Consider the following 8,916-nt stretch of genomic DNA (forward strand, 5'->3'; position numbering starts at 1 on the left):
ACACATAATTATTATCACAGGAGGTTTTGTCAGATCACATGATATTTTCGTGTCTTGGGTAGCAGTGATGTGTTGCTAGATACCGCTCACTATTTATTATGTTAAATGCGTGATTTAATATAATTGCCAACGTCGCGAAAACCTACAGGGTCACATACAAAGGACGGATTGATGAGAGATAGAGCAACTAAGGAACATCGTAAGGTACGGTGTACTTGAGTGGAATACGAAATATGGTAGGTACCAAATACTTAAGTGATTTTGGGCATATTATAAGATATGGGCCAAAATGCACTTAAGTGGGCTTTTTAGCTTGAAGCCCACACAAGTGGTTCTATAAATAGACCCCTTGGGTAGAAGCATTATATGTGAGTACAACACAACTGAAGAGTTGGAATTTCGTATCTCTCTTTCTCTCACTCAAAGCCTTCATTCATAACAGCTAGCACTACGATTGAAGGAATCCGTTCGTGTGGACTGAGTAGAGACGTTGTCGTCGTTCAACGTTCGTGATCGCCCCGTGGATTTGTATCCAAGGTTTTGATCATTACAAGAGATCTTCACCAAAGGTTTGAATCGCCACAAGAGGTAACGATTCTATCACTGATCATGCTCATTCGTAAGGATCACTAAATGGAGAAATTTTTAAATTCCGCTGCGCCTTGGATGGCAATTCTCCTTCAGTGGTATCAGAGCCACTTACGAAACCATGAATCTGATAACTGTTTTTGTTTTGTAATAATATGATTAAAGACAAAATGAATCAATGATTAAATTGAGATCGATCAAGTCATATATATGATATATGTAATCTTGATGCAAAATACATTATATATGATATAGTGTTCTCGTTTCGTTCATTCAAACACTCAATGATTGTTTTCCTTTGAGCGATCAATGGTCATTTGCTTCTTGATCTGACATTAGTATGGTGAATAAATGACGTGTTGATCAATCATACTGAATCAACAATCGAGATATGTTTGACGGTCTGAAATTGGTGCATCAAGGTTAGTGACGACACAAGGGTTGTGTTGTCAGAGAGTTATGCGATTGGGGTTTGACTGTACAAGAGTTGTGCTTTCTAAACACTTTTTTGGAACAGTGTTAACCGGTTAACGCATATGGTTAACCGGTTAACGCAATACGAAATTAAATTTTTTTAAGTTTTCAAACAGTGTTAACCGGTTAACGCATTTGGTTAACCGGTTAACGCAAGACGGAAAACAGTTTTCCAAGACATTTTCAAACAGTGTTAACCGGTTAACGCATTTGGTTAACCGGTTAACGCGAGGCAGAAAACATTTTTTGAACAGATTTCAAACAGTGTTAACCGGTTAACGCATATGGTTAACCGGTTAACGCAAGGCAAAATTCACCCGTTCGGCTAACTTAGTGCTTTAAAAGTATCAAGCGTTGATGCGAAAAGCGACATTGATTTTAAATGAATTGTTCATTAAAATGTGGTGATCGATCGTCGAGATTTAATTTGATTTTAATTAATTAAAGGAATTAATAATAATAAAGTGTTTATTATTGTCTTGTGGTGATCGGTTATGGCCTTAGTTTTCATTTATTCTGCTTTGGGTTTTAAAATACGACCTGCGTGTCGTGCCTCTCTCTTAATCTCCCAAATGTAACTTCTTTTCTCATCTCACTCCCTCGTATGTAAAACGAGTTTCTTTTATGTAATGTAATGATATGAAGAAAGCAAAGAAGTCAGTGCCAAAGGAAGATAACCTTGAAGATCTTGCTTGGAGAAGCTTAGATCGTTGTAGATTAGCTTAGGTTCTCTCATTGGCTTGGGAGAACAATTGCGCTAGGGGCCATAACTGTTTCATTATGTTTGTATGTATGTTGATGCATGTGAATGTATGTTGATGCATGTGAGAGACGGCTTATATGATAAACAAGCCGGTGAGATCAGAACATTGCAATTCCCTCAAAATAAATATTAAGTTTATGCTTTCCAAGTTTTAACACTCATCAAGACTAGTATCGAATAATGTAGGTTTCGCCTACGCGAGGTGCATGTTCTATATTAGTAAGGTGCGATGGGATAATTGTAATATCCAACTGTTAAAACAATGGGTCAAACTTAACTAAACAAATTATAATAAGATTATATATATGTTTAGAAGCAAGAGTTGAGAATGATCCATATGATGGATTGGAATAAGGAGTTATTCACCCAACTGAAATTTTCGAGAGTTGTATGAGATACAATTGGAAGGAGTTCCTACCTAAATAACCTAGTTTTGTGTAATTCGCCTACGCGGACTTAGAACGAAGTGAAATATGGATCTCGACCCACTAGAAAATCTTCCAACGGGATTTTCCGAATCAAATGATGACGGTCATTTGTTTTGAATAAAATAGTGGGAGCATGTTTAATTAAAGGCCTAATTAAATATGTCAATGATACTTATATTTTTCATTAATCCTTATGTAGATAACCATGACAGCAAACACCTTTAACAACATTTTGCGATCAATCCTTGATAAGGAAAAATTGTCTGGGACAAATTTTCTGGATTGGCACCGAAACCTGAGGATTGTCCTCAAACATGATAAAAAGCTGTATGTCTTGGAGACACCTATTCCTGAAGAGGAACCTCCTAGTTCTGCACCTAAGGCAGAAAGAGATGCTTATAAGAAGCATGTCAATGATGCCAATGAAACTGCTTGTCTCATGCTAGCTACCATGAACTCGGAATTGCAAAAGCAACATGAAAACATGTCAGCGTTCGATATGATCGAACACCTGAAGATGCTCTATCAAGAGCAAGCAAGGCATGAGAGGTTTGAAGTTTCAAAAGCCCTTTTTCAAGGCAAGTTAGCTGAGGGAGCCCCTGTAGGTCCCCATGTACTCAAGATGATTGGGTATGTGGAAAACCTTGAGAGATTGGGTTTTCCCCTCGAAAAGGAACTTGCGACTGATTTGATCTTGCAATCGTTGCCAGATAATTTTAGTCAATTTGTCCTAAATTTCAATATGATTGATATGGACAAATCTCTTCCTGAACTGCTCGCCATGTTAAGAACTGCCGAGCAGAATCTGAAGTCAAAAGGGAAGTCCATTCTGATGATCGGAAATGGAAAGAGACAGAACAAAAGGCCCACTAAGCAGGGTGATAAAGGGAAAGGCAAGGAAGTTGCCAAACCCAAACCCACCGTTGTTGCTTTAAAGCCTAGTGGAGGCATAGCTAAAGAAGGAACCTGCTTCCATTGCAGTAAGACCGAACATTGGAAGAGGAACTGCCCAAAGTACCTGGAAGATAAGAAGAATGGAGTAGAGACTTCAACTTCAGGTATTTTTGTTATTAATTTATCTACTTCTGCATCATGGGTATTAGATACTGGATGCGGTTCTCACATTTGTACAAATGTGCAGGGACTAAAAAGGAGTAGAGATTTGGCAAAAGGTGAAGTCGACCTACGAGGTGGCAATGGAGTAAAGGTTGCTGCTTTAGCCGTAGGAACTTATGTGTTGACTTTACCTAGTGGTTTAATAATTTAGTTAGAGAACTGTTATTATGTACCTACAATTAGCAGGAATATTATTTCCGTTTCTTGTTTGGACAAGTTTGGTTTTTCATTCATAATAAAGAACAATTGTTGCTCAATTTATTTGAATGATATATTCTATGCTACTGTACAAATGAACAATGGACTATGTGTCCTTGATCTTGAAATGCCAATTTATAACATTAATACTAAAAGGATGAAACCTAATGAGTTAAATCCAACTTACCTTTGGCATTGTCGATTAGTCCACATAAATGAGAAACGCATTTCCAAACTCCATAAATATGGACTCTTGGACTCTTTTGATTATGAATCATATGAGACATGCAGATCTTGTTTAATTGGAAAGATGACAAAGTCTCCATTCACATGACAAGGTGAAAGAGCTAATGATCTTTTGGCCCTCATACATGCTGATGTGTGTGGACCACTGAACATACCAGCCAGAGGAGGTTTTCAATACTTCATCACATTTACTGATGATTTCAGTAGATATGGTTATGTGTATTTAATGAAACACAAATCAGAGTCCTTTGAAAAGTTCAAGGAATTCAAGAATGAAGTACAAAACCAACTAGGTAAGAATATTAAAACTCTTCGATCAGATCGAGGTGGTGAGTATTTAAGCCTAGAGTTTGATGACCATCTGAAAGAGTGTGGGATCCTATCCCAACTCACTCCTCCTGGAACACCCCAATGGAATGGTGTATCTGAGAGAAGAAATCGAACCCTGTTGGACATGGTCTGATCCATGATGAGTCACACCGATCTTCCAAACTCCTTTTGAAGACATGCACTAATGACATCAGCTTACACACTTGTAACACCTCAAAATTTGCCCTCCTCTTCTTGAGACTAGTTTGACACATTGCATTTCATATTTAGGACATTAGGCATTTGCATTTTGCATATCATATGAAAACAAGAAAGTTATCCTCCAAGGTCTTTCCAGAAGATAGAGAGGTTAAGAGATTCAAGCCTGAGGGTTTCTTTGATTTGGTGATCAACCATCTGAGGGTCTGTGCTTCAATTAGGGTTTCCTGATCCTTCAAAGGTCTTGAGTATTGTCTTGTGTGCAAGGATATGTCACCATCATCATGGTTATGTCATCATTCAGGTTTTCATTGTGCTTGCTCAGGTTCCTTTAGATTAGGGTTTTGACCTCTGGTCAACCCTAATCATTGGCTTTCTTCCAGCCAAGGTTTCTCCAGGAGATGAGGCATTCTATTGAGATGAGGATCACATGAGTATGCTATTGATCTTACATGGGCTAGGGTTTCATTCCTGAAGCAACTTTACCAAGTGGTAGAGGCCCAAATTCATCAGTGCATGTTCAGGTCATCTGAGGACCATACAAGTCAACAGAAAAGTCAACTGAGGGCTATGAGGTGGGGAAATGAGTTTCAACATCTCAATCATATTCAAAATAGGTCCATTTGTCATTTCAAACATCTATCTTGAAGGTTTTGAAGTCAGGACAAAAGTTTCCAAAAATGGAAAGTGACCTGTAATTGAAAGTTTCCAAAAATGGCAAGTTTTTGGTCCACATTCAACTTGACTTTGCAACATCAAAGAAGCTTCAAATGGATTTTTGGTGAACATGAAAGTTGAATATCTTTCTCTCCTCTTTTCAAAAAGTCCAAGATCATGTCCATCTGATGAAGGGTTGAGAAGTTAAGGCCAAATGATCACAAAGTGTACATGGAATTTCAAAGTGGCATAACTTTTGATTCAAAACTCCAATTTGAGCCACTCTTTTTGCAAAATTCTTGTCTTGACCATTACTTTCCAAATCAACCATTGCATTGCATGAAAAAAGTTCATATGATCAAATGTCCATTCAAGTGCATTTTGGAGGGAAAATGGGGAATTTAAATTTGGTGAATCACATGTGCAAAATACCACTTCCATCGTGTTTATTAGATGATTTTAAGTGGATTTGGACCATTGCATGGCACTATTCACATATGGTTTATGCATGCACCCTCATTATTCATTTTTTGCAAAACACTTCATAATTCATTAATCAAGATTAACCAAGCTTAATGTGGATTAGCAAAGTGATTAGTACATGGTATAAATAGATAATCATAACAGAATTTGCTCATAATGACAAATCTAGATCTCAAATTTTCTTTTCCCTCCAAAATTCTCTCTCCTTGGATTTCAAAAATTCTTCATACAACCACAAGATTTCTTCATAGATCCATCATCCTCATGGAATTTGGAGCAGGAATCATCCATCATTCATAGTAATTGAGCAAGGTTTGGAGCTATTCAAGTGCATTTGCATATCAATGGAAAGTTGAAATTAAGCAAGATCTAAGAGGATTCAACCATTAATTCTTACTCAAAGCTTCAAGGCAAGGTTATTGGAGCTGGTTTGGATCAGTTAGAGGCTTGAACACGTGCAAAATCATCACTGCCATTCCAAGTAGGTGGATTTTCGACCTTCATTATTTGCCTTTTTATGTACATAATTAGGTAGATCTTACTTCCCTGAGAATGCTGATATAGTTAAGATTAATTTTGGTTGAGAATTGAGTGAGATATATAGATTTAAAGTTTGAGTGGTGAAACTTCTTTTGATCGATCCAGAAAATACATGAGGAACTATGCTTAGATAATAGGATATTTGTGATCCTCGTGGAAAGACGGTTCCAGCCATATAAATTTCATCAAATTTTGCAAAATTCCACGGTGGCGCTCCGCCTGGCTGGCCGGAGAAGAAGGTGGAAACCACCGTCCGCCACCGCCTGGTGTGAGCCTAGGGTTTCAAGCTCAAAACGGCTGCGTTTTTCCCATAGCGCCTTCAACCTAGCGTGCCTCTGTTCGATCCTTGGTCGTGGCTTTTCTGAATTGTTTTTTCTTCAGCGCATTTTTGACCCCTGGCGCGCTAGTTCGATTCCTTGGCTGTGACGTTTTGTGAAATTATTTTCAAGCTCATGTTTTGACCCTTGCCTTTTGTGGACCTTGTGAACCTGAGTTCAACTCCTGAATGATGAATTTTCCATTTTGCATGTCAAAATCCATTTGCTATTATTTCATGTTTATTTCAAATATTTTCATCAACTTCCAAAATTCATAAAAGATGTTAGATTAATCCAAGTTGAGTGCAACTTTTTTTAACATTCTTGTTACAATGTCTATTATTTTGTGATGTTTATTTCATGATTTTTGCACTTCTGGATTTTTAATGATGATTGTTTGTTTGCACATGATGTTGTATTGACATGTTGAATTCATTTGATTGTAAAATGCTCATGATTTGTCCAATTGACTTGAAATTTGACATGCCTAATCCTAACATGTGACTGGATTTTTGAGAATTGGTTTGGCATTTTTATATTGTTCTACCACTGTTTTAGACACATGAACATATGGTGTGACAATTTGTGTCACACATTTGATGTTGCATTTGTGCATTTTCATTCCTATGCCATTTGAGCCCTTCTGGATCTAATTTTTTGCATGATGTATGTTCATAACATTTAGTGTTCACATAAAAAATTTCATGATCATTGGATTCATTTCTGTTTTAATTTGGATTTTCTAGTTTGATTGTCCAATTGTGTGCACTTTGTTTGCCTTTGTATAAACTTGATCATTTGAGGGCTTTGCCTTATGATTTGGTTCTGGTCCTTTTAAGGCTTATTTCTTGCTTGAATGATTGTGCTTCATGTGAAGTTTTGACTTCTGTTTTGACTATTTGGCTTGCCTTTGACCCTAGTCTTTGTACTAGTGGTTTGTACTCACCGATTGTGTTTGTGTTTCAGGTATCTAGCATTAATGGTTGGTTTGCTCATTATTTGAGATGCAAGTTGCTTTGTTTACTAACTATTGTTGTGTTGTAGGTCCATTGATGTGATGAATTCACTTGAGTGCTTGCATTTGAGACTTACCTTGTGTATAATTGTTGGATGATTCCACTGTTGTTTGCTTGGTTTTCTGAATACAATATTAACTGTCTGGCTTTTTGTACAGGTACATTAGCCGCTTGCTAGCTAGCTTTTGATTTACTTTGGAGTGTGGTTGATACACCACTGAGGTTGTTTATCCTTCTAACTCCATGTAGTCTGGAAGCCCTATCGCTTTTTTGGCAGGCATTTGGCTGAAGTCCTCCTTAAGAGGCAATGTTTGTGATTGTTTATATTTGTGCCAAAGACCTCCTTGTTGAGGCATGTTACTTGTTAAGTCCTCCTAAGTGAAGAGGCAATTTACAGATAGAAGGGACTAGTAGCCAGTCCCCTGTTAGTCGTTGAGTCGTTCATTATGCTCGCACTACGTGCTGATGCTCTTGAACCTAACCCAAGATCCTTGTATAGAGTCAGTCAAGTGGAATAGGGTCCCTCATTCTGGACCCCCACACTTTCTTTGATTTAAGCTCACCTAGGCCAGGGTTAAGAGCATGAGGTCCAATCCTCATATCCTTTCATCAGCTTCACCCTGACGGTCAATGTCAGTGGTTAAGAGCTTCAGCATACCCCTACAGTTTTGGCTTGTTTGTCGAGGTTGATATGACCCCTTGACTAAAGCCCAACCAGTTTGTCTGAGCCTCTTGTTTGTGTATAAAGTGTGATGATTGCTTGTGTGTTTGCTTTTCATACATGTTGATTTGCTGTTCGTTTTGACTTGATGCCTGTGCGAGTTAGGTTCTATTTAGATACCTCAACCTAGGGCTATTGTGGATTGCATGACAACTATTAGGCTCGAGTCAGTCTCCCTTTTAGTTTGTTATTTCCCGATCTCTGGTTAGGAGAGAGTTTCTCCCCTGTTAAGGGGAACTACGTCGCCCTGATTCTCATACCAAATGAGATACATAGGCAGGAGATCGTGCGAGATCTCTCTGGGCAACCTTTTTTCTTTTTTGTGTGTGTTTGGTGTGGCAACTATTAGGATCGAGTTCCAGACTCCCTATTAGCTTGTTGATCTGATAACCTTTTTCTTTGGTGTTCGCTGGTTAGCGATTGTTGTCTGTTTGGAGTCGGATGTAAGTCCAGGTTTGGCATTCTGTTTCCTTGTTGAGTGCTTGTTTGGAGTCAGATGAAAGTCCAGGTTTGGCATTCTGTTTCCTTGTGTGTTTGTTTGGAGTCGGATGTAAGTCCATCTATTGGCATTCCGTTTCCTTGTTTGTGTTTGTTTTGAGGAGTTAGATATAAGTCCAGCTATTGGCATTCTGTTTCCTTGTTAAGTTTTTCTGTTGACGTCTCAGCGTCTCTTTTCGGTATTTTATTTCGGCGTGCGTTAGCCGAACTACGAGTGTTCTGATTATTTCTCCGGATAGATAAGATACGTAGGCATAGGATGCGATATCCTAGCGAGCATATTCCCCATTTCCCCGAACTACGCCGACTCTGATGTTTGTTTCTGACAAACTACGTAGGCCCA

The sequence above is a fragment of the Lathyrus oleraceus genome, chromosome 4 (assembly GCF_024323335.1).
Source record: "Lathyrus oleraceus cultivar Zhongwan6 chromosome 4, CAAS_Psat_ZW6_1.0, whole genome shotgun sequence".
Classification (NCBI taxonomy): domain Eukaryota; kingdom Viridiplantae; phylum Streptophyta; class Magnoliopsida; order Fabales; family Fabaceae; genus Lathyrus; species Lathyrus oleraceus.